Here is a 27,496-nt window from a genome sequence, read left to right as displayed (position 1 = left end):
TTTTCTTCATGTAATCATCTATTGCTTTCACTCCTTCCTAAACACTGATCAAAGATCCTTAAATATCCATATCCTATAGCTGTCTCCCACCAGTAATGCTGAATATCAATTTAGAGTTAAAACAATTGTACTCAATCAAAAATTGAGAATGTCCACTCTCACCATTTCTATTCAGCATTATACTAGAAGGTCCAGCCAGTGACATTAGGCAAGAAAAAGAAAGAGAAAACACAGACTGGAATGAAAGGAGTAAAACTCTCTTCATTCACAGAAGACATGACTAATCCAGTGGAATCCACAAAAAAAAAAAACCCTACAGAACTAAAAAATGAATTTTGCAAGGCTGCAGGATATAAAAATTGCATTTTCATATATTAGCAATGAACAAATGGAAAGTGGAATTTTTTAAAATCATGTCATTTATAAGAGCATATAAAATATAACACATTTAGGGATAAATCTGGCAAAATCTCGGAAAGAGCTATATAAAAAAAAAAAACCTAAAACACTGCTAAAAGAAACTGAAAATCTAGGGGCACCTAGGTGGCTCAGTTGGCTGAGCGTCTGACTCTTGGTTTCAGCTCAGGTCGTGACCTCAGGGTCATGAGATGGAGCCCACAATGGGCTCCAAGTTCAGCAGGGAGTCTGCTTAAGATTCTTTCTCTCTCAAAAAAAAAAAGATTATTCTTTCCCTCTCCTTCCCCCTCTGCCCCTCCTCCCACGTACCCAAGCACTCTCTCAAATAAATAAAAAAGAAACCAAAAATCTATAAATGAGAGGTGAAACGTTATTCATGAATCAAAAGACTTTAATACTTTTAAGAGGTCAATTCTCTCCAAATTTATCTTTAGATTGCAATGTATTTCCCCCAGATTTATGTATTAATTCAGTGAAAATCCCAGTAGGCTTTTTTTTTTTTTTTTTGTAAGACATTTAGAAACTGCTTCTAAAACTCAAATAGAGGGCAGCCCAGGTGGCTCAGCGGTTTAACGTTACCTTCAGCCCAGGGCGTGACCCCGGGGTCCCGGGATCGAGTCCCATGTCGGGCTCCCTGCATGGAGCCTGCTTCTCCCTCTGCCTGTGTTTCTGCTTCTCTCTCTCTCTCTCTCTCTCTCTCTCTCATAAATAAACAAACAAACAAATAAATAAATAAATAAACAAACAAATAAATAAATCTTTAAAAAACATAAATGAAACTCATATAGAAATGTAAAAAATCTAAAACAGCTGTATCATTCTGGATCCAATCAGAAGAGAAAAGCCTCAGAAATTTGAAAGGGAAAGTTAAGCATAAAGAATTAATAACTATAACAGGGATTGGTATAACAACAACTAACTAGTGAGAAACAAAGAGAATACTAACAAATACAAGAGCAGCTAATACCTCCTAGGGCTGAGACAAGAGTGTTTAAGCAAGAGCCTTTCCCAACTCCCTAGCCATTCCAGGACTGAGATCAGATCTTGTTGGAGAGGGCACAGTTCTGTCTCACGGGATGACAGATAAACTGTTCTTGTGTCATGTCATCAGAACTTGCTGGAAATCTGTCTTGCACAACTTGCAAGAAATCCATTCATAGGGGGGCTAGGAAAAACTGTTCATCTGGAATTGTCCCATTAAGGCATTCTGCTACAAACTGACATGAGAGGTACAAAAAAGAATCTTGGGTTGCTGGCTGCTAGGGTAGTGCTATCCTCTGAGCACTGCAGAAGTTTAGTGTTGGTAAGCCCACACATGTGGCAGGAACTGTACACTAAGGAAGCCATGTGTGCTGATTCTAGAGAAGCTGCATGTGCTGCTGGTGCCTGCCAAGCAAATACACAGAAACCAAGAAGCAAAACTCTTTCCTCTTACAATGTGTCTGCAGCACCCTATATTGACAAAGCTTAATGCTGGACCAGCTAGAAAAAGAAAAATACTAAAAGGGCCAGATCTATTTTCACAGAACAAGCAAAAAGGGTGAATCTGGAGCTAAGAGGCAATAAACCAATAACCAGCACAACAGTCAAAATAACACTGAAAAAGAACAAAGGTAGATAAGTAGCACAACTTCGTTTCATGACTTCTTATAATCCCACAGTAATCTAAACAGTAGAGTATAGAAACAGACAAGAGATCAATTGAATAAACTAGGGAATCAGAAATTAACCCACACATAGATAACCAGCCAATTTTTGACAAAAGTGTAAAGTATAGCTTTTCAACAAATGGCATGAGAACAAATGGATATCACCATGCCAAAAAAACAAACTTACCCAAAAAATAAAATTATCCAATTTTCACTTCCCATAAAAAAAATTAACTCAAAATGCATCATAGTACTAATCATAAAACCTAAAATCATGGGGCACACCTGGGTGACCTAGTGGGTTGAGCATCCGACTCTTGATTTTGGCTCAGGCCATGATTTCAGGGTCCAGGGATTGAGCCCCTTGTCAGGCTCCCTGCTTAGCAGGGAATCCGCTTGTCTTCCTCTCCCTCTACCCTTCCTTTTGCTCATGCTCTCTCTCTCTAAATAAATAAATCTTAAAAAAAAAAAAACTAAAATCATAAAACTTCTAGAAGCTATCCTAGGAGAAAGAAAACCTTTATAACCTCGCATTAGCCAAAAATACCTTAGATACAAAAACACAGTTGATATAAGAATAAATTGATAGCCTGAACATTCATCAAAATTAAAAATGTTTATTCCTCAAAAGATACTATTAAAAGAATGAAAAGACAAGCCATAATTCAGGGAAAAAACGTCTGCAAAGTTTGGAATCGAAAATATAGAAGCAGCATTCAAAACTCAAAAAAAAAAAAAGCATCCAAAATTCAGTGAGAAAACAACCAATTTTTTTAAAAAAGTAAAAGATTTGAGCAGACTTTTTTTTTTTTTTTTAAATTCATGAGAGACACAGAGAGAGAGGCAGAGACACAGGCAGAGGGAGAAGCAGGTTCCATACAAGGAGCCCGATGTGGGACCTGATCCCAAGACTCCGGGATCACGCCCTGAGCCGAAGGCAGATGCTCAACCGCTGAGCCACCCAGGCATCCTATGAGCAGACATTTTAACAAAGAAAATATACAAATAATAAACACAAGAAATGATGCATATTATCATTAGTCATTAGAGAAATGCAAACTAAAACACAAGAAGATAATACCTGACACCTATTAGAATGGCTAAAATTAAAAGGAATAAACCATACCAAATATTGGTAAGATACAGAAGAACTGACAACAAAAACAAAAAGTGGTATGGCCACTTTGGAAAATTATCTGGCAATTTCCTAAAAATTTACACATACACCTACTGTACAATCCAGTCATTCCACATTTATGTACTTATCTAAGAGAAATGAAAATATATGTCCATACAAAACCTTGTATTATTAATGTTCATGGCAGTTTTACTTGTAAGAGCCCGTAACTAGAAATAACCCAAATTGTCCATCAAGAGGTAACTGGATAAACAAACTTAGGTATTATCCATATGTGTCAGTTATGGACATATATGCAGAGGCCCCCAGCTCTGAAGGACTCTTTCAATATATGTTTTGTGATAAACAACAAAATTCCTTTGACATGAGCATTATGCTAAACGTTTTTCAGTAGAGGGCACTCAAGGGACACTGAAATAAAAAGAGGTTCGCCACCAGTTTATAGTAGGGACTTGGTAAGGAGCCTTAGATATGTGGGTGAGGAGTTCTAGTAGAGTGCTGTCCCATTCACTTAGAGGAGACACAATCCCCTGCACCCTGAAGCCTCAGCCTGATAAGAAGCTGTCAACATCCCTCTGCACATCTGAAAGGATCTTGTCAGAACAAGCACCTATACTCCCTCTGTGAGTCCCCATTCAGATTGAACACAGTTGTCTGTGGCCCAGATGGACACATACCCCTAAAATACAGTTCCTAAATCCCTTGGAATTTCCTGATAGAAACAGCTTTCATTCTAATGAGGCTACTCTTGGCGGGCTCCCAGATCGCTCCAATATTGGGACTGGTCACCACAAAGACCAAACCCTGATTATAAACTTGGAACTTTCAGCCCCATAACCTATCCTTTAGGGACAAGAGAGCGCCAGACATTGACTTAATAACCAATCACGCCCATGCAATAAAGCCTCCATTAAAAATTCCTAAACTAGGGATCCCTGGGTGGCTCAGTGGTTTAGCACCTGCCTTCAGCCCAGGACATGATCCTGGAGTCTCGGGATCAAGTCCCACATCAGGCTCCCTGCACGGAGACTGCTTCTCCCTCTGCCTGTCTCTCTCTCTCTCTCTCTCTCTCTGTGTCTCATGAATAAATAAGTAAAATCTTTAAAATAATAAAAAAAAAAAATTTCTAAACTATGGGGTCTAGAGAACATCCAAGTTGTTAAACACATCCATGTGCCAGAAGAGTGGCACACTCCACTGTGTGTGCTCAGGATCCTTCCGGACCTCATCCTATGTACCTCTTCATCTTGCTGTTCATCATTATCTTTAATTACGTTCTTTGCAATAAGATTATAAACATAAGTGTTTCTGAGTTCTGTGAACCATAATAGCTAATTATCAAATGTGAGGAGGAAGTCATGGGATCCCCCCAGTCTGTAGCCAAGTCAGACAGAAGTGTAGGTAACCTGGGCACCCACTACTCCCAAATGACATCTGAAGTCTTGTGGGACCAGGCCCTTAATCTTTGGGGTCTGTGCTAACTACTCAGTTGGTATCCTCTGAGATTAAAGAATTGCTTGGTGTAGAAAACCCACACATCTGATCAGAAGTGCTGTTGAGTACAGAAAATGAGTTTTCTTTTAGAGGGCTAGATCCTATGAGACACTAGCAACACAAAGATAAAAGGTCTCCATGATTAAGGGATTTTTGTTCTATCATATTCACACACAGGCAGGAAATCAAAATGAATAGTTTTGTTAGACAGCATTATTAATGGCATTAGTTCAAAATGATTCCAGTAACAACCAGAACCAAAGATATGATCAGTTTCCAAATGATAGTAGCAAAATACTTGCTTTCTTCATAAGAAAATTTTAAATCCAATTCCTTCACTGTCAAACTGAAAAGGATTATTCCTAAAAGATACCATTTATGAGAAAATAGATGGAAATATGTACAAGAAAATAGATGGAAATATGTACAAGAATCTTACAAATCTACCATAGACTTAACATTTTGCCCATATCTACACCAAGCACAATAACCAAAATCTACCCAACCTTCTCAACACCAATTCTTGTTTTCAGTCATTACCTTCTATCTAGCCCTATCATTCAACTTATTGTTGATCAAAACTAAAAATGTTAGGTATGTGAAAGAACAGATATCAAAAACAGGCAATTCAAAAGAAAGAAAGTAAGTGGAAAGGGAAGAAAAAAATGAATATCAAAAAATTTGGAAAAATGTTGGCTCCCTTATAATAAAAAAATACAAACTAAAATAAGAGATCTTTTTAATCAACTGAGAAATATTAAGTCTATAATACCCAGCATAGAGAAAACATGAGGAAAAGTTTGTAAAAAGAATTTTTTTTCCAAAAATTTGGAAAAATGTTGGCTCTCTTATAATAAAAAAAAAAATACAAACTAAAATAAGAGATCTTTTTAATCAACTGAGAAATATTAAGTCTATAATACCCAGCATAGAGAAAACATGAGGAAAAGTTTGTAAAAAGAATTTTTTTTCCAAAAATTTGGAAAAATGTTGGCTCTCTTATAATAAAAAAAAAATACAAACTAAAATAAGAGATCTTTTTAATCAACTGAGAAATATTAAGTCTATAATACCCAGCATAGAGAAAACATGAGGAAAAGTTTGTAAAAAGAAATTTTTTTCCAAAAATTTGGAAAATGTTGGCTCTCTTATAATAAAAAAAAAATACAAACTAAAATAAGAGATCTTTTTAATCAACTGAGAAATATTAAGTCTATAATACCCAGCATAGAGAAAACATGAGGAAAAGTTTGAACTGAGAAATATTAAGTCTATAATACCCAGCATAGAGAAAACATGAGGAAAAGTTTGTAAAATTGTGTAACTTTCAGAATGAAATTTGTTTCTGTGAATCAAAACTCTAAAAAATTACTCAGCCATTAGAAACGACAAATACCCACCATTTGCTTCAACATGGATGGAACTGGAGGGTATTATGCTGAGTGAAGTAAGTCAATTGGAGAAAGACAAACATTGTATGTTCTCATTCATTTGGGGAATATAGATGATAGTGAAAGGGAATATAAAGGAAGGGAGAAGAAATGTGTGGGAAATATCAGAAAGGGAGACAGAACATAAAGACTCCTAACTCTGGGAAACGAACTAGGGGTGGTGGAAGGGGAAGAGCCAGGGGGTGGGGGTGAATGGGTGATGGGCACTGAGGGGGCACTTGACGGGATGAGCACTGGGTATTATTCTGTATGTTGGTAAATTGAACACCAATAAAAAATAAATTTATTATAAAAAAAACTCTAAAAAATAATTCAATCTTTTGAATTATTATTTCAATTTTATCTCAAGGAGTTAATGCTAAGGAGTGTATACAAAATCCTTTGTGTACATTAATACATATGCTATATAAATATAATCCTTTGATATCTGTATCCTTAAATAGCTCCTCAGGGAATTCTTATGATCATCCAGTTTGGGAACCATGCTCTAAAAAATGAAACTATGTATTAAAAGAACTAACATCTAATCAGCAATTTTTGTAAGCTCAGCACTATACTGACAAAATCATTATCACTGTTAACCAAAACACACTAGGAGCTAAAGGCCTATTTTGAAAGCTCCACATTCCTAAAATACTAATAGTAAAAGCCTTAAAAAGAATTTTCACACAGTTATATTCATTACCTCACTTAAGATTAATGTTCTGTGTTACCTGTAAGGACAATTTCTAGTTACTATCTCAAAATTTCCCATTAAATTATATTACAAAATGGAAGCTTGTCTCAAAATTACATAAAAATGACTTTTAAAACAGAATACAAGAAATAGTGGAGTATGCATGATATAACAAATAATCAAAATAAATTTCATAGAATATCTTACCAAAAATACTGAGAATCTTACCTTAAAAATTATAATCACCTGCCTGGATCATTAAAATCTCTAAGAGAAAATATCTATATCAGGTATATCCACAAGAAGGAAATGTTCTATATCTATACAGTCCAATATAATAACCACTAGCCATATGCGGCTACAGAGCACTTAAAATATGGCTAGTGAGACTGAAGGGGAGGCATACAAACATATTTAAGTTTACTTATCAATTTTAACATGTATTAAAATGAGAGGAGTATATCATTGGGGGAAAAAACTGTAAGTGAAATAAAAGCCTAGAAGAAAATCTATACTAGGTTCTTTTTGTATTTATATTAGTAAAAGGGCAATTTAATCCACCCCTTTCATTCCATGAAGATACAAGCAAAGGCAATTCTGAGTTTCTTCATGTCCAGCAAGGACTAAGTAATTTTTCATTGCTACCAACAGAAAAAGCGTTTGAAATCACTAACTGTAAGAGAAAAGCCTAGATGACTCATTCCTAATCCTCTAAATCATTATAACTTCACATAACTAAGTAATACAGATTTATTTAGCAGGACAATTAAACCCTCTGGAACTTTATTTAAGGTAAGTAACTTCACTAAGAAAATAAAAGCAAGATTTTCTATCAATGCACCGGTCATAGACTCAAATTTCAGCTACCAGAATTTTAAAAACTAGAAAAGCTTGTCCTCTTTTATGAAAATAAAGGTCCAGCCATAGATAAGAATAATGCAGAAAATAATTCAAAGCATATTATTAACAAGGGTCACAGGGAATAAAAAAATAAAAAAAAAACAAGGGTCAAAGGTACAAATTCTGATCCCTTACCCCAAAAGGCTAAGAGAAACTTAAAGAAAAATGATACAGGAACACCTATGCTCCTGTGGTTTTAAGGAGTGTGGTAACAACACACCTTAAAAATGTCTGAAATCAGTTCTCCAGCATTTACTATCTACAGATTAATTCACTTTTTTTTAAAGAAAACACTTTTTGCAGAAAATACTAATTGCCAAGAACTACACTGAGTCCTGGGGATAGCCCTGAACTACATGAACTTAGTCAATGTTCCCAAGGAGAGTCTATGATAGATCCAAAGTAGTCTAATTCAACAGTAGGTTGAAGGTAGTACTTCTGGGTTCCTCCATATACCATCTGTTCTGAGCTGACAACATTTAGCCTCAGATTGGCCTGCTTTGTCAATACCTAGCATACTTATAACCTAGTTTTATTTCTTTTCTCTTTCAGATTCTAAAATAAACATCTACTTCAGAGATTCTGCTTTGGCTTTTTTTTTTTTTTATGGCCTTTACAAACATTTTGTTTATTTTAATGAAGCTGGTACAGAAAATGTCCATTTAAAACCCATATCCTAGACCAAAAAGTACAAATAAAATTAAAAAGAGCAGTGTTCTATTGTATACACTTCTACATAAATAACTTCATTAGGTGCTAATGAAAATTAGAATTTTTCTGGATCTTCTGACAAGATTTTTCTTTTCTCTTAAAAATGCCTTCTCCTGGGCAGCCCAGGTGGCCCAGCGGTTTAGCGCCGCCTTCAGTCTAGGACCTAATCCTGGAGACCCGGGATGGAGTCCCACATCAGGCTCCCTGCATGAAGCCTGCTTCTCCTTCTGCCTGTGTCTCCATCTCTCTCTTTCTCTCTCTTTCTCTCTCTCATGAATAAATAAATAAAATCTTAAAAAAAAAAATGCCTTTCCCTCAGTGAAGTCAACCTTTGGAGTTAGTCATTACTCTCATGATCTCTGTCACCTCAACTCCAGCCTGATATATCTCTTCTTTTGGTCCAGACACTTAAATTTTAAAAGCAGCTTCAAATTAAGGAAAGGCCATTTTTCCACAGTTCAGTTCTCTGAAAAAACTTCCATTTCCCACTGAAAGTCATAGTCCAGGAAAGAAGCAATCACATGCTAGAACTTCAGGGCTAACTGGAAAGTCATTATGAACAGTCACATTGCTTGTGAATGCAATCATGGAAAAGGTGGCCTTTCTGTGCACACGTGTAATTTTTAAAAAGGAGAGGGCAATATGAAGGAGGTGGAGGTTTGATCACCAAAACTCAGCACAATGAAAACAAGTGATAATGAGTAACAGGCACTAGAATTCAAATTACCAGATGTTTTAAAGAGATGGAGTACAGGTTTTCAATTCCATTTTGAACACCATATCACAAAAGAACTATTTTTAAAATTAAAAAAGGATTGATAGTAAAGAAATATATAAAAAGAACCGCTAAATCATTGAATGACCTCATTTGTTCTGATAAACTTCAATCACATCTTCTTCCATTCCCAGTCCTTTTGCAGCGTGATTATCAGCAATTCTCTGACCTTCAAAAAGGAACCTGAATGGACTCCTTGTCTTTGACAGCACCATTCTTTTGAATTTGAGATGTGTTGTCATTTTCACTTTGAAGTGAATGAATCTCAATGCTATCCTGTCCAATGACTGAGTTTAATGTATTCACCTTCCTTCTAACCTCCCCCTCCCCCCCCCCCCCCCCCCCCCCCCCCGCAAGTCCTTAGTTGACAGTTTTGCCTCCTGGTCAGATATGGTGAAGGTGGCTTCGCCCAGGGTCTCTGCACAATAGGGACTTCGGGTAGAACCTCATTCTGAGATTCATAAATCTGTCTCTCTTTCCCATGGCACAACACCACAGCTGGAAGGACTTCTCCCAGGCATTGCATCACTCTGCTTTGACTTTTTAACTTTTGGGGATTTCAAGGTATTTAAGCTTTTCTAAAATTTCAATTATATTTATAATTTTTATTATAAACATATCACTTTACCAATCAAAACTTCTTATATTTTCAATTTTATTATCACCATTTATATTTTCCTTTAACAGATTACAATGATGAACACTAGCAAGCCTTAAAACTAAGGAGTTCTTGGGGATCCCTGGGTGGCGCAGCGGTTTGGCGCCTGCCTTTGGCCCAGGGCGCGATCCTGGAGACCCGGGATCGAATCCCACGTCAGGCTCCCGGTGCATGGAGCCTGCTTCTCCCTCCGCCTGTGTCTCTGCCTCTCTCTCTCTCTCTGTGACTATCATAAATAAATAAAAATTTAAAAAAAAAAAAAAAACTAAGGAGTTCTTAATTCCTCATTTTTAAAAGTGTTGAAGTGTATCCCTTTATTATGCAAATATACTTTCCCAACATCATCTTTATGAAAATGAATAACTTAAAGTTACTTATATCTGATTCAAATCTAAACTTCGACATTCCTCCCCTGAAAAAAAGAAAAAGGGGAAGGAGGAGGGGGAAGGGAAGGAAAGAGGAAGGGAAGGACAGGACAAGAAAGGAAAAGGAAAATCCTCTACCAAACATTTATTGACCACCTACTATGTCATGCTATTATTTTAGGTGCTTAGGATATCTCCTGAAGGGTTGGCTAGAAGGATTGGCTTGGTGTCCTTACCCCTGGGTTCCATTCCATTTAGCAGAATCCTGCTCTGGTATATGTATCCACTCCTTTGCAGGCCACAGGACTGGCCCAACTATGAGCAGTAGCCACTTTGTGAACATGAAAAGGAGGCAACAGTTTTCCTGGTTTTAGCCAGGCACTCAAGTCTTTAACAAAGCCTATTTACAGTTCAGGTGACATCCAGTTAAGCATTTAATAAACGTTTTGAAGAAAAAGGAAAAAAGAACTCATGGAATTTTATTCTGGTAAGAAATTAATCAATAGGGATGCCTGGGTGGCTCAGTGGTTGAGCATCTGCCTTTGGCTCAGGGCAAGATCCCGGAGTCCTGGGATTGAGTCCCACATCGGGCTCCCTGCATGGAGCCTGCTCCTCCCTCTGCCTGTGTCTCTGCCTCTCTCTCTCTCTCTCTCTCTCTCTCTGTACCTCTCATGAATAAATAAATAAAAATCTTAAAAAAAAAAAGAAAATAGTCAATAAATACAAACACATGCACATACAAAAACAGTGTCATACATAAGATGATATGATAAAAAATAGATATTTATTTTAGATGGAGTGATCTGAAAGAGTTGATATGAGACTGTCAACTAATCTCTTTGATAAAGTGTCATGTATTATACCATTACTCTATTTTTTAACTTAACAATGTGTATGAAAAGTATCAACCTACTGATTGACTAGGTGTTTTGTGAAGCATCCTCTAGAATCTAGAATTAAAACAATTAAAGATTTTATAGCAGGGCATCTGGCTGGCTCAGTAGAGCATGATCTCCAGGTCATAGAGTTCAAGCCTTACATTGGGTGTGGAGCCTACTTAATTAAAATAAAATAAAATAATAATAATTCCTTACAATAATAAAATTCATTTACAATTAACCAAACTGTCAAGTAACTTATTAGTGTATGAAAGAATCCATTTTGTTTTTAAGCCATCTCCTTCCCCTTTTAGCACTTTTTTAAAACCCCAAAATGCAAAGATGCAAAGTGTGCATAATAAATTAAACTATCATGAAAGTACAATTCTCCTAGGATTTTTAAGAATGTTTCAAATATTACAAATCACTACTAACTGGTGGCACAGTAAGAAATATTTTTAAAATGAGATTTATCTTCTATTCTGCAATTGCCTGTATCAAATTTTCTCAAGCCACTAACTCAGAACCTAAACCGCAGTCACACTACTGTTGTTAAGATCTAAGTATCGGGGATCCCGGGATGGCTCAGCAGTTTAGCGCCTGCCTCTGGACCAGGGCGTGATCCTGGAGTCCTGGGATCGAGTCCAGCGTTGGGCTCCCAGCATGGAGCCTGCTTCTCCCTCTGCCTGAGTCTCTGTCTCTCTCTATCCTGAATAAATAAATAAAATCTTAAAAAAAAAATAAAAATAAAGATCTAAGTATCTAAGATCTGGAGTGGAAGACAGAATGTCTCTTTTCAGAACAATAACCATATATACAAAGGTTTCTATGACTGTGAACGTACTTCTAACTTCCATTGTCCAAAAAGAAAGACAAGGAAAAATTAGAGCTCTCAAGCACTTGATCCTCATGGAGTCTCCTTAGAGGGTTTTCAGCATTTTACAGACCTGGTCCTAGAACCTAAATCTTCTAACTGAAAATATTATAGGAGATATAATCTAGATTTAGCTATATTTGTCTCTGATTTTTCTGCTGCTTTCATCAGTTACCTCTGATGTGTGATAACATCTGAAAGAAGGGTTTTTTTAACCTAAAACTTCTTTAAAAAAAAAAAAAAGACACCTCTCCCTACAGTTTGGCACTACTGACTCTAAATTCAGATTCCTCTAACCTATCCCAAGTAAGCCAAATTTACCCACACCAGAAGCTGTGAAAAAGGTACTCTTATCAACTCTTACTATATGATTACACTCACATCACAGTGAACCCTAGCCAACCTGTGGCTTCATCCTATGCCAAAATGTAAAGGTATACTAAGAATTTCTTCTGCAGTACTATTTTTGCAATATTAGAGTTTTTTTTAAAAAAATTTTGGGGGGGGGATCCCTGGGTGGCGCAGCAGTTTAGCGCCTGCCTTTGGCTCAGGGCACGATCCTGGAGACCCGGGATCGAATCCCACGTCGGGCTCCCGGTGCATGGAGCCTGCTTCTCCCTCTGCCTGTGTCTCTGCCTCTCTCTCTCTCTCTCTCTCTCTCTCTTCTATGACTGTCATAAATAAATAAATAAATAATTTTTTTTTAATTTTTTTCAGCAAAGCTCATAGGGCATTCAATTAGTTTCAGGGCAGAAAGGCATACCCAGAATAGGTCATCTCTAAGACCTATATGAGACCATCTTCTCCATATAGGTGCTCAAGGTGGTCCCAAGGTATTCATAGTCTCCAAGGACCACATTTAAGGCCGGAGACCTAAGGAACTCCTAACTTAGTTTACAGTAATAGTTAACATTTATTGAGCCATTACTTAAGCCAGGCACTGTGCTAAAGACTTTGCATTTATTACTTATCTATATTTTACAGATGTGGAAATTTAGTACCTAAATTAACTACCCAAGCACAACTAGTATCCAAGTCAAGAAACAGACCATATCTGCCTTACTCCATAGCTTATGCTCTCTAGAGCAATTCTAAAACATACAAACACCCCAATTAACCTGAATGCCCAGAGAAATATCAAGAGTAATTTAAAAAGCATATACTTAAGTAGAAAACAGCTTTATATTTAGGATCAATTTTTATTTGGAATAAATCTAATCATAAAAATTCAATCATATTATCATGCCTATAATACTTACCAAGAAACATAAAGAAAAACACAGGATAAACCCTCATAATTAGAACCTGAATTACCAAGAATATTTTCTTGAAAATGAGGATAATTTAGTTTAGATATTGTTTCTGTGAAATAGTCACCTTTTTAAATTAATACTCTTGAAAATCCTTCTAAAAATTGAAATAATCTCCCATCTTAATACTGTAAAGAATAATAATTTTTAAAAACTATAAAGAACATAAAGTAGGTGCGCCTGGCTGGTTCAGATGGTAGAGCATTTGACTCTTGATCTCAGGGTTGTGAGTGCAAGCCCTACATTGCGCACACAGATTACTTAAAATAAAAAAGATTTTTTTTAAAAAAAAAAAGAACTTAAAAGTGGTTCCTTGTAAAAACAAGTATTACTTAGAAGTAGGAGGAGGAGGAGAAACCTGTTCTAATAACAGTAATAATGGTAATGACAGAAGTAGTTACAGAAGCATTAGTGGTATAGTAGTATTTACAGTAATATTACTAGTAAATATAATAAACCAAAGAAAATATAATTTTGCTTTGCTGATCCTGAACCATACAAAATCTGAGAATCCTTATTAAAAGTAGTAATTCTCTTTGTACACATAGGTAATTAAATGCTATGGGAGATTGTAACTTAGCCAATCAAGTCTAGAGTTAAAGAAAACTTAAGAGACGAGGTGCTAGAAGCTTAGCTTTAAAAGTATGTTTGCTATCAATTCAACTGTCATCTTCATGAAGCACCATTCTCAAACTCTCTAATTCTTGCAAAGCACATTTTATAAGAGCCCTATTTGTCACAATTTTAGAGATTTCTATCTTTCCTCTAGACTTTTATCTCCTTTAGGCTTTAATTCATGTCATATGTTGTGGCTGTCTCAGGCATTCAACACAGTACCTGAATCATAACAAAAGTTCAATTAATAAAACTGTTCTACTTAAAAAAACATTTAATCATCTAATGTATAATTCATAATGAAAATTTACTTAGGGCAGCTTAGAAGTTGCTGAAGTTTGCGTATAAAGTATTAAGTTATAAAGATATTCATGAAAGCTCTACCCCAAGTAATGTATTCTAGATCACAGACCTGTATGATTTGAGTAAGGTTTTAAGGTATCAGTATTATTAGGCAAAAACTTCCATTATTAGATCTACTTTTAAAGCCACTCATTTACTAAAGAGTTTAAGTATTCCCTCCTCTGTAAACCCTCTCATTACCTTCTAGGCACAATTTATTATTACTCTCTGCCTGCTACTACAAAGTTTTACAGATAAGCCAATTATACTTACACTAAGCAGAGTAGCTAAATTTCACACAACTCAACATATTTCACACATTACAGAGGGATAACCTCAAACTACCTTCAGAACACCAAATTCAGTCTTTGAGACATCATTTTATAAACAATTGTGAGTTACTGCATGAAGATCTGGTAGCTCATAATGCTAAGGAATAGGAGAAGTGTGAAGACAGGCCTCCCTGAAGTTAAGAAAACATCTGCTATCATGCTGGCCTGTGATGACTTCCTACCTCATTTTTCTCAGTCCTTCTACAGAGCGAGCTTTGGTCACATATACATAAAAGCTGGGACACATAAGGGTGAAGGGGTTACTGAAACTATCATTCCAAAATCCTTTAAAGTAGGTATCCTCTTGTCTGGCCTAACTCTTCCCTGGGCCTATCTCCAACAGTCCTTGATTTCTCCCTTGGGACAGAGAAGAGCTACAGGTATTCCTGGTTTTCAGAAAGATATCTCAAGTAATCAAATATATAAGTGGGCAACATTTTTTAAACACCCAGATCATATTGTCACAGCAGGATGAGAATGAACCTTTTCCCCTCAGTTTCATAGACCTATCATTCCAGTAACAGAGCTCAAATCCCAGAGTCTGCACTCCTCTCTACAAGGAGGTTGGGCCCAAGATCCATTTTCTCAGCCCAAATACAGCAAGCAATCTCACCCAGACACTTTTGATGTTGTGCACCAAACAGGATTCCTGGTTCCAAGGGAAACAACATGCCCAGGAACCAGAATTAGATGTTTTGTTTTTATTTTATGTAGGTTCCACACTGGGCTTAAACTCATGACCCTGAAATCAAGGTCTGAGCTGAGATCAAGAGTTGGATGCTTAACCAACTGAGCCACCCAGGCACCCCTAGAATTAGGCATTTTATAATGACACATTTTGGCTCTGTGGAATAACTCCCTATAGAAATACCCAAATACCTCCTACCTCCTTGACATGTGACATTTATTTTCAAACACATTTTGGAAAATATATTATTATAAAAAAAATTAGAGGACTTCCTATACTGCAACTATTGACTTACATTTCCAGCTTATCTACTAAACTGTCAGCTTTCTAAAGGCAGAGTCTTAATCATTTTGTGTCCAAACTCGTAGTAGTTGTTCACTAAATTTGTTGAAGAAAGGGCAAGAAAGCAAGACTAGGGAAAAGAAGGGAGTAAGGATAGAAAGAAATATGATGAGCACCCTTCTATACATCACTTTAAATCCCACACCAAGACAGATATTCATAAGTGATATATATTTTTTAAATCCTATCTTCCTGGAATCCCCGGGTGGTTCAGCAATTAAGCGCCTGCCTTCGGCCAAGGGCGTGATCCTGGAGTTCCAGAATTGAGTCCCATGTTGAGCTCCCTGCATGGAGCCTGTTTCTCCCTCTGCCTGTGTGTGTGTGTGTGTGTGTGTGTGTGTGTGTGTGTGTCTCATGAATAAATAATAAAATCTTTTTAAAAAATAAAAAAATAAATCCTATCTTCCTTGAAAAAAAATTGCAAAGAATAAGAACAAATTCTAATTATGAAATTTTACTGCTTTCAAATAAAATGAACCCAACAATTCTGCATGATCTTTTACTTCCCTTGGGTTTACCTACGTCTCAGGAGAAAGATGATTTTTTTTTAATAATGGTAAAATACCTTGAAGATGACAAAAGTAAAAAAAGCTAAATACTTTATAAAACATCATCTTAGAAAGCAAGAAGAGATATGCAGTATAGAAGGTCCTAAAACAATCCTTTGATAGTTTTTATGGGTAAGGAAGTGGTTCAGAATCATCAGATTCACTAAATGTTTCAAGAAGTTTCCACTACTACCAATTTTCCACTCAAAAGGGTAGACCCAATTTAGGCCTAAATACAACTAATAGGGTACAGGAAAAGTCAGAAGAATGCAGAGAAATCTGATAAGGAATCATGACAAAGACATCAAATGAAACCCAAATACAAAGTCAGTAAGGAAAAATTCAATTTGTAAGTACAACATAAAATATTAAATTATTTAACTATAGATAATTTATAATCTAAGTAGGAGAGTCTAGAATACCAAGTTTAACACATCTAGAAGATCATTTTTATCACCTAGTTACAAATTCCAATTTTTAGAAGAGAACAATGTGAATCACTGTGGCAATATAAGTCCTAAAGCATTGTTTTCTAATCATAGAAGAAAAAAAATACATTTTCAAGATCCAATAAAAGCTAATTAGCACTGAGGGAGAAAAGATAAAATACTCCTTAGAGAGAAAAAGAAGAGAGAGAGAAAAAAAAAGAGAGACTGAAACTTCTGAAAACCCAGGTAAGGAAATGCACAAACATAAAAAAGCTAAATAAAGGAGTGCCTGGCTGACTCAGTCAATAGAGCATGCAACTCTTGATCTCAGGGTTGTGAGTTCAAGCCCCATATTGAGCACAGAGCCTACTTAATTAAAGAAGAAAAGAAAGAAAGAAAAGAAAGAAAAGAGAAAGAAAAGAGAAAGGGAAGGGTAAAGAAAAGAAAAGAAAAGAAAAGAAAAGAAAAGAAAAAAAGAAAGAAAGAAAAAGAAGGAAAGAAAGAAGAAAGAAAGAAAAGAAAGAAAGAAAGAAAGAAAGAAAGAAAGAAAGAAAGAAAGAAAGGACTAAATCAAAAGTAATAGAAAAGCTAAATGCACACACAGTGTATCAATCACAGTGATAACAGAGTAACAGTCTCACCAACCTAACAGTACTGCACTCATGAAAAAACATTATTATTAAAAGCACAATGATACGGAATGAGAAAACAGACTACTAATTACATAAAGCACAAATTTAAAAAGAAATTATGATCACAACTATGTTAAAAAAAATCTATCTATGAAAAAGAACTAGAAGGCACATATACTCACACATGGTAACTATGGTCATGTTAAACTGTGGGATTAAGGATGATTCTCTTATTTTAACAAAACAGCTGCCTGGCCTTTTTCCAGGCGGCCGGGAAGATGGCAGACATTCAGACCAAGCATGCCTACCGAAAGCAGCCAACCATCTTTCAAAATAAGAAGAGGTTCCTGCTTGGAGAAACTGGCAAGGAGAAGCTCCCGCAGTACTACAAAAACATCGGTCTGGGCTTCAAGACGCCCAAGGAGGCCATTGAGGGCACCTATATTGACAAGAAATACCCCTTTACTGGCAATGTCTCCATCCAAGGGCAGATTTTGTCTGGTGTGGTGACCAAAATGAAGATGCAGAGGACTATTGTCATCTGCCAAGACTACCTCCACTACATCTGAAAGTACAACCGCTTTGAGAAACGCCACAAGAACATGTCAGTGCACTTGTCTCCTTGCTTCAGGGATGTCCAGATCGGCGACACTGTCACAGTGGGTGAGTGCTGGCCCTGGAGCAAGACTGTGCATTTCAACGTGCTCAAAGTCACAAAAGCTGCTGGCACGAAGAAGCAGTTCCAGAAGTTCTGAGACAAGACTTCTGTCTACACCCCTGAAGAAAATAAAACTATTTTCCCATTCAAAAAAAAAAAAAAGTTGCCTGAATTACCTATAACAGTGATTTTTTAATGTAACATGTTTTCAAAAGAAAATAAATTACACTTTACATATAATTTACACCAATTTCTCTTTTCATACTTCCACCGAGATACTGAAGCACTAAATTCAAGATACCTAAGCACTAAAATCATGACATACATTAAGTTTTTTTACATCACATAAAATATAAGGATTAACATTATTACTCTATTCTCTGCTCATCAAAATAATTAGTAACAGTGTACTAATTAAATTAAGACACCCAATCTGAATGAGCCATCCAATTAATTCCATATATCCGAAGCATCAGCACAAGGTTTTAATAATCATCAGAATCATCAGTTATCCTAAGTACAAATTAGTGAAACTTAACATGACCCTACATGTCTAAGAGTATAAAAATGAAACTCTATCAACATAGAAAACAAAGGTTGCCATTGTCCAGAAATAGTAACTGGGCTAAGAATGAGTCATTTCACCAATAACAAGAATCAGCCCTAAAATCATTTTCCCTCTGAAAAAGTTCTTTACTTATTTTTACAAATTAGAATACACTACCTCAAACTATGCAAACCTAATGCCAGAAAGCAATCAAATTCCAAAGTACTGTCAAATCAGACAGAAGGTATCATACCAAGTTTTACCATTACAAAATTGCCAAAAAGAGTCAAAAGTAATCTTCATTCATGTCCAACATGTAATGAGCCTGAAATTCATCATTCCTATTCTCACTACAAAGAAGGAGGGAAGGGAAGGGAAGGGAAGGGGAGGGGAGGGGAGGGGAGGGGAGGGGAGGGGAGGGGAGGGGAGGGGAGGGGAGGGAAAAGGGAGAGACCAACCTGGAAAACAAAAAAAGAAAGAAAGAAAATCAACACCTCTTCTTAGAGCCATCAGAGAGAATTGAGCTCTTAGGGCAAACTGCTACCCTGAATACTAGAGAGACAAACAGGCAGATGCAGACAGAAAATCAGTGTGGGAGATATAGAAGCCCAGGAACATAATAAGCCCTCAGCTGGAGCCAGTATCAATAAGAATACTTTAACAGTAATTGACAATTTGCTGGAGGCTCTGTGTCAACTAGCTTGGAATGAAAAATGGAGAGAGAATCCAGTCTTTGAGAGGTCCCCATGCTTTCCTGACTTTTTACATCCAAAAACCCTATCAGGTTCTCACTGGGAGAATCTGAGAAAAATTGGTTTCTGGAAGGGGTAAGAGAAAAGTAACCATCTTGAAATATGCCCAGAATTCTCTGTTCTTTAAAAGGCCTGCCTGAAAAGAAAACTATTTAATAAAGCCTAACAAACTAGAATTTTATACAGCCTAACCAACCAGAGTTTTACAGAATCTAACCAAACTGAGGGAACGGAAACATCCAACTCCAACTCCTCTGTCCTTCAACATGGGGTAACAGAGAACCAAATCAGGCTCAATAAAACACTGAGAAAGAAATACCATCCCTTACCACCACATTATATCATTATAAATAAATGAACTGCAAGCCTCAGATCCTATTAAAGGATTTTCTACAAAACCCAGAAACAACTGAGCAGACAAAAACAAAAACACTAAAAATTTTAGTTTCTGACACCACTGACTCAGAATATAGTAAACAGCCTAACTCGTGGCCAGATAAACATAAAACCTCACACTAAAGGCCTATTTAACTTCAGTTTGTTTTACCTAACATATCTGGCTAACACCAAATATTACAAAACACTGTAAAAGCAAAAACTATAATCTGAAGACACAAAGCAAGCTTCAAAACCAGGCTCAGGTACAGCAGAGGTTATCACTGAATTTTAAAATAGCTAAAGTAAATACACTAAGGGCACTAATGGACAGACCCATTGAGGCACCTCTTTTTTAACATATTTTTTAACGTATTTTATTTCAAGTATTGCTACAGTGTTACTGCAAATGTTATATTCTAATATGTCTTCCAAAATTTAAATAAAAGAAATCACCATTGTTGGAGTATCTGGTGATCCTCTCTGAATCACCCAAATACCCACCCTGAAAACAGGGGCTTGGGAAAACTTGTCTGATATTGAAGAGCTCTATGTTGGTAGATCCTTAAGTTCAAGCATTCCAGGGTTTTCCTATAAGATGGGTTTAAAATTGGACTGTATGGAATAAACCAAAAATCCATTTTCTTCCACTTCAGTCACTTTCGTGCAAATCCAAAGATGTTGGTTCAACTGACATTTATACCTACCACCAATACATAGACATTATTAATTTGTATCTTGAAAAAGCGCAGACAGAACCACAGGTGGTTTTAGTAAATATTACCAAAAAATTTCCTCTTAAGTATCCACAGTATGTCTATGAAGTAATCATTATGTATTTTCAATATTATTCAAAGGAAGAATTCAAACAATAGTGCAGTGAGCTATTCAAAAATATAAGGAAAATCCAGTGGAAGAAGAATCACTTACACCTAGAACTCAGCACCATGCTTCGCCTCACTAGACTATTAACACTCTATTAAGAATGTTTCTCAGATCCCTTGACTGAAGGAGTATTATGATAGACGAATGTAGGCAATGAAGGGAGAGCTACTCTCTCATCCTCACTTCAGAAAAGGTTATTTCATTTTCTTCACTCAGCTGAAAAAGAACAGCAACAACACATTTTTTTAACTTCAAGTGAATTAACTGACCTGAAGAATGTCTCCACTCCAAATATACTATTCGAATTGAAAAACAAAATATGGTTAAGTCAGAGAGATCAGGACTAACGCCATGTTTACCTAACATCTTCATGACTGATCTTCACCCAAGTAAATTAAAACATAAATAAGACTACATTCACAAGTCAGAATCTATCATACCAGCACTTAAAGCATTCTCTATTTCATTTTTTTGTCACTCTAACAAAACTACTATCAATATAATATATAGCAGACACTCAACAATTACCAAACTTCAGAATCTGAAACCTAGAAAGGCCCTTACAGATCATTTGGTCCATTCCTCTTCCATTTTACTTATTGAGAAACTACTACCTTGAGAAGACAGTAACTTTCTCAAGCTAGTTAATAGTAGAGTACAAACTAGAACTAAGGCAACTTGATTTCTATACTGGTATTCTTTCCACTACATCATCCTGTTGCCAAGAACTCTGAAGAGCCTGAGATTTTATCCTACATGCAAGCTAAGCAATCAGCCTGCCACAGTCATGGATACTGAGAAACATCATCATCTAGCCACACACAACTGAGATACTGAGGATTGAAACCACATACTTCCTTGTATCCTTGCACTGGGTTGAATACTGTCCCCCTAAAATACATTAACTGTCAACATGACCTTACTTGGAAATAGGGTCTTTGCAGATATAATCAAGGTAGCATGAGTTTACAGTGGATTAAGGTGAGCCCTAATCTAGTGACTAGCGTCCTTATAAGAAGAGGGAAACTTGGATACAGATACAGAGGGAAGACCACCATATGAAGATGGAGGTAGAGATTAGAATTATATTACCACAAACCAAAAAACACCAAGGACTGCTTGTAAACACCAGAAGTTAGAAGAGAGGAGAAAGAATTCTTCCCTAGAGCCTATAGTTTTAAGCAAGAAGTATGTGATTTATTATAGCAACCCTAAGAAGCTAATATACCTACACACACATCTTCTGGTATATAATAACAAGATTTGGGGACACCTGGGTGGTTCAGCAGCTGAGCGCCCGCCTTCTGCCCAGAGTGTGATCCTGTAGTCCCTGGATTGAGTCCCATATTGGGCTCCCTGCATGGAGCCTGCTTCTCCCTCTGCCTATGTCTCTGCCTCTGTCTGTCTCTCATGAATAAATAAATAAAATCTTAAAAAAAAACACACATAAGACTTATTACTCCAATGTCCTCATTAGCATAATTCTACTATTCCAGGAGATTCTTGCATAAATATAAATTTGTTTGTTCATTACAGAAGCTTCAGGAAAGACCCATCAACTCTTCAATAGGAAGCATCAACAATTTTCAAATCCTTGCCTTTCTGTTTCCACCAATTCTAAACTATTACAATATTCCATTCTAAGCAAGCCCCATCACCACCACTTAAGACTCAAACCAAACTTCAAATTCTCAAATTTTGACCTTGGCTTTGCCCCTCTAAAATACCACAAGGCTTTTTTAAGGTGGTATTCTCCTTCACAGCAATAAGCAATAAACTCAGCTTTATTTTATCAATAGGTTGTGTTAGTGATATTGGCAAGTCAGCATAAGATAATCCTAAAGGAAGTTATGACACTCCTGGGTCAGAGACAAAGAATAGTTTAGTACTCAAAATAATAGCAGTAGCCAGAGTATCATCATTTGCACTGGTTCCCCAAGCCCTAATTCTTAAAAGGCAACACAAGGTGAGCCAGTGATGCCTGCATACACAGTAGGTTGCATTACAGGAAAAGAAAATTGAGCTTATGAAACCCTACTCTGGTTTACAAGCAAATGTGCCCTATCTTTTCCCCAAAGGGATTATCTTGAGTATCCTGGACAGCACAGAAATCTGTAACCTGTCCTTAGGAAAACACTGTTTCTATCTTCATAGGCTGTTTGCTATACAAATTTCCTTGAAAAGACAGCCCCAAACAAAAGCTATCAATGCTTCTGCTCAGAATATGGGCAGAAACACAAAAGATTCATGCAGAAAAAAGGGAAAAAAAAGATTCATGCAGAATTACCCTCAAATAGGTGTCTCCCTTTGTCCTAAAGGGCTAGAAATTCTTAGGAAATCAGGATGAAATTAGTATAATAAAATGAATAGAAGATTTACAAGAGAAAAAATTAGAGCAAAGAGGTGAACTTTCTGTATAACTACAACCACAAGAGTCACAATTTCTTTATATGTCTATATATCAAATATCCAAAAGTAAATACTTATATGTTATTTTAAAATGTCACATTTCTAAAATAGTATCTTGAACAAGTTTTTTCTTTGGTTGGTTGGTTGTTGTTGTTTTTTTTTTTTTTTTTTTTTTGCTAATATTCTAGGCTTGGTAGTGCTAATGAGAAAAAAGGAAACTGGTAGTTCTAAACTTTGCTAATTATACCTATAAACATGCTTATTAGTGAAATCCAGAGCAGAATATAATACATTATTTTAGGGTGCTTAGGGTTTAAATAAAAAAAACTAAGGTCCATACTTAAGTAAAGTATTTGTGAAACTAGAGGTCTCATTTAAATTTTATAGTTTTAAATTAATCTACATAAAAGTGTTTTGAGATAGTTTAAAAAATTATTTGTTAGACTTCTCTAGCTATATTTAAACATCAGCATTTTTTATGCATCTGTTTGAAAACTGAGATTGTATCTCATACCATTTCAATAGTGACCTGCTCTAACTTAAAGTCAAATGAAAAAGAAATTAAAAACTGAGTTGTGTAAACAATTTTAAATAGAGCAATTTAACAAAGCTGGAGGTATCACAATTCAGATTTCACATTATCCTACAAAACTGCAATAATCAAATCAAAACAATATGGTACTGGCCCAAAAAGAGATACATCAATGGAACAGAATGGAGAGCCCAGAAATAAACACATGCTTAAATGGTCAATTAATCTATGACAAAAGAGACAAGATAGGCAATGGGGAAAAGATCGTCTCTTCAATAAATGGTGTTGGAAAAACTAGACAGTGGCATGCAAAAAAAAAAAAAAAAAGAAGAAACTACATCACTTTCTTACACCATACACAAAAAATAAACTCAAAATGAACTAAAGATCTCAATGTAATACCTGAAATCATAAAACTTAAGAAAGAAAAAAATAGGCAATGATCTCTTGGACATTGACCTTAGTGATATTTTTCTGGATAGGTCTCCCCAGGCAAGTAAAACAAAAGCAAAAATAAACAATTGGGATTACATCAAACCAAAAAGCTTTTGCACAGAGGGAAAAAAAAGAGAGAAAAGAAAGAAAAGAAGAAAGAAGAGAAGAGAAGAGAAGAGAAGAGAAGAGAAGAGAAGAGAAGAGAAGAGAAGAGAAGAGAAGAGAAAGAAAGAAAGAAAGAAAGAAAGAAAGAAAGAAACTATCAACAAAATGAAAAAGCAGAATGAGAGAAGATACTTACAAATGAAAAATCTAATAAGGGGCTAATACCAAAACATATAAAGAACTCATACAACTCAACACCAAAAAGAAACAAACAATCCAATTAAAAAATGGGCAGAAGACCTCAAAGAATATATACACGGTCAACAGAAACATGAATATCACTAGTCATCAGAGAAATGCAAATCAAAATCACATTGAGATACCAACTTATACCAGTCAGAATAGAATGGCTAGTATCAAAAAAAAAAAAAAAAAAAAACAAGAAATAACAGGTGTTGACAAGGATATGGAGAAAAGGGAACCCCTGTGCCTGTTAGTGGAATTGTAAATTGGTACAGCCACTATGAAAAACAATATGGAGCTTTCTCAAAAAAATAAAATAGAAATACCATACAACACAGCAATTCCACTTTTTGGGTATTTATCCATAAAAAACAAACACACTAATTTGAAAAGATACATGCACCCATATGTTTACTGCAGCATTAGCCAAATATGGAAGTAACATAAATGTCCACTGACAGATGAATGGATAAAGATAATGAATATTACTCAGCCATTAAAAAATAATGAAATCTTGCCATTCATGAAACATGGATGGAGAGTACTATGCTAAGTGAAATAAGTCAGATGGAAAAAGACAAGTACCATATGATTTCACTCATATACAGAATCTAAAAAAACAAAAGACAAAAGAAACAGAACTCATAAAAACAGAACAAACTGGTAGTTGCCAGAGAGGTAGGGGGATAGACAAAATAGATGAAGGGGATTAAGAGGTACAAATTTTCAGTTATGAAATAAATAAGTCACAGGATGGGGAATGCAGTCAGTAATATTGTGATACATTTGTATGGTGAAAGAAAATAATCACATTTACTGCAGTAACCATTACATAACATATAACTATTGAATCATTACGCTGTACATATAAAACTAATATGTCTCATGGGATGCCTGGGTGGCTCAGCAGTTGAGTGTCTGCCCTTGGCTCAGGGCGTGATCCCGGAGTTCCGGAATCAAGTCCCACATCGAGCCTCCTACATGGAGCCTGCTTCTCCCTCTGCCTATGTCTCTGCCTCTCTCTGTGTCACTCATGAATAAATAAATAAATCTTTAAAATAATAATAATAATATTATGTTTCAGGTTCACACTGAGCATGGAGCCTGCTTAAGATTCTCCCTCTCCCTCCGCCCTGCCCCTTACTTGTGAGTGTGCATGCACATGTGTTCTCTCTCTCTCTCTCTCTCTCTCTCAAAGAAAAAAAAAACTTTTAAAAAAAATTAATACTATGCTCTTTGGCAAATGGAATTTGTGTTCCCACATTCTAGCTGTCCATCCCTTTCCTAATACTTGGTTTTCAGTTATGTCTTTGATGCTGTATTAAAAAAAAGTTATGCCAGATAACTTACATAATTAATACGACATGAAAAGAATAGCTCAAATCTGAAGAAATCATGACTTCTGAGCATAGTGCTTGACTCTGTGTTGCATTTACCCAATGACCAAAAAACTGTTCTCTCAGGAATATCTTTAAAATGCTGAGACTCTGCCTAAAATGTTTTACCTATTTTGGAGATGTTCCCTGAGAACACAATAAAGTGTACCCTTATATCTATAGAGATACTATGAAAGTCATGTAACTTATCTAAAACATTCAGAAACAACAGAACAGTTCAAAGTTGCAGACTCTTTTAGTCTCCAGCCTGAGGAGCTGGAATCTAAAGCAACATTCTCTGAGTCAGAGTATATGTTGCTCAAGATGTCTTTATTTCTGTAGCACATAAAGAATTAGATAATCCTTATAAATAATCAATAGCCTTTTTGAGATCACAACATAGCTAATTGTGTATGTTCACAACTTCCCCAAGGCAAAAGTACAGTTTCCATCACTTTCAACCCAAATATTCCTTCAAGAAAGTTAAAATTGACTTTCCATGCCCAACCTTTGCCATCTTTAAGGATAAGTATGATCTTTAACATAAGAGAATTACTTGACTTTTCTAAATAGGTAGGTTTCAAAGCTACCATAAGAAGGTTAACTATACAGACCTATCTACACATTACTGATCTGGTACTATATTAAAGAAAGCAATGTGATTTTTCAATAGTCAGGAAACGCCACAAGATTCAATATTCCCCATTTCTAACAATTTTGTATCACCTCCCTTTACATACTCAAATTAATCATAAATTGCAGGTCTCTTCTCCTACCCACAAGATCTGTTTAAAAAATTTTTTGGTTATGTATTTTTTAAAATTTTTTTAAGATTTTATTTATTTATTCATGAGAGCCAGAGAGAGAGAGAGAGAGAGAGAGAGGCAGAGACACAGGCAGAGGGAGAAGCAGGCTCCATGCAGGGAGCCGGATGTGGGACTTGATCCCAGGTCTCCAGGATCACACCCCAGGCTGCAGGCAGCACTAAACCGCTGGTCCACCAGGGCTGCCCTTTGTTATGTATTAATGCCATTTTTTAAAAGAAATGCAACTCCAACCCAAAAAAACAATAGTAAAATCATTGTGATCTTTTTAATAATGACAAATAACATTCTATTAATAAATTATATTAATAAAACACTAAGGATAATTCTACTGATAAATATTCTATTAATGGAATGATATTTTTTAAATGTGTAACTGCATGTTAAAAGGATTACACACCATCACCAAGTGGGATTTACTCCTGGAATGCAAGGATTATTCGACATGAAAATTTATCAGTGTAATATGCTACATCAACAAAATGAAAAACCCATATGATCATCTCAATTGATGTAAAAAAAGAAAAGCATTTGAAAAAATTCAGTACCCTCTCATGATGGAAATACTCAACAAAACAGGAACAGAAGGAAATTACCTCAATATAATATAAGTCATATGTGAAAAACCCACAGCAAATATCATACTCAACGGTGAAAGACTGAAAGCTATTCCTCTAAGATCAGGAACAAGGAAAGGAAGCCCACTTGCCCTGCTTCTTTTCAATACAGGACTGGAAGCTCTAGCCAGAGCAACTCGGCAAGGAAAAAAAAAAAAATACAAGGCATCCAAATTGAAAAGAACAAAGTAAAATTATCTATTTGCAGATAATATGATCTTCTATGTAAGAAAACCCTAAAGACTCCACAAAAAAAGGTCTTAGTACTAATAAATTAATTCAGCTAAGTAGCAGGATATAAAATCAACATACATACAAAAACAAACTGCATTTCTACATACAACAAACAATCTGAAAAGACAATTACAAAAAGAATTCCATTCACAACATCAAAAAGAAAATAATTATAAATTAACTTAACCAAAAAGGCAAAAGACTTTACAATGAAAACTACAAAATATTGATGAAAGAAATTAAAAAAGACATAAATAAATGGAACCACATCCCATGTTAGT

General features: G+C 35.8%; 1 protein-coding gene and 2 pseudogenes across 27 annotated transcripts in view; 1 reads left to right on the top strand and 2 right to left on the bottom strand.

Moving 5' to 3' along the window:
• Positions 1-27,496, bottom strand: part of FUT8 (fucosyltransferase 8) — a 298,682-nt gene that overhangs the window by 220,424 nt on the left and 50,762 nt on the right. The gene's annotated exons all lie outside the window — the stretch shown is intronic.
• Positions 8,492-11,969, bottom strand: LOC112927142 (small ubiquitin-related modifier 1-like; annotated as a pseudogene).
• Positions 17,484-23,709, top strand: LOC140599380 (small ribosomal subunit protein uS17-like; annotated as a pseudogene).

The sequence above is a fragment of the Vulpes vulpes genome, chromosome 6 (assembly GCF_048418805.1).
Source record: "Vulpes vulpes isolate BD-2025 chromosome 6, VulVul3, whole genome shotgun sequence".
NCBI lineage: Eukaryota > Metazoa > Chordata > Mammalia > Carnivora > Canidae > Vulpes > Vulpes vulpes.
This window is presented reverse-complemented; position numbering and strand designations above follow the sequence as displayed.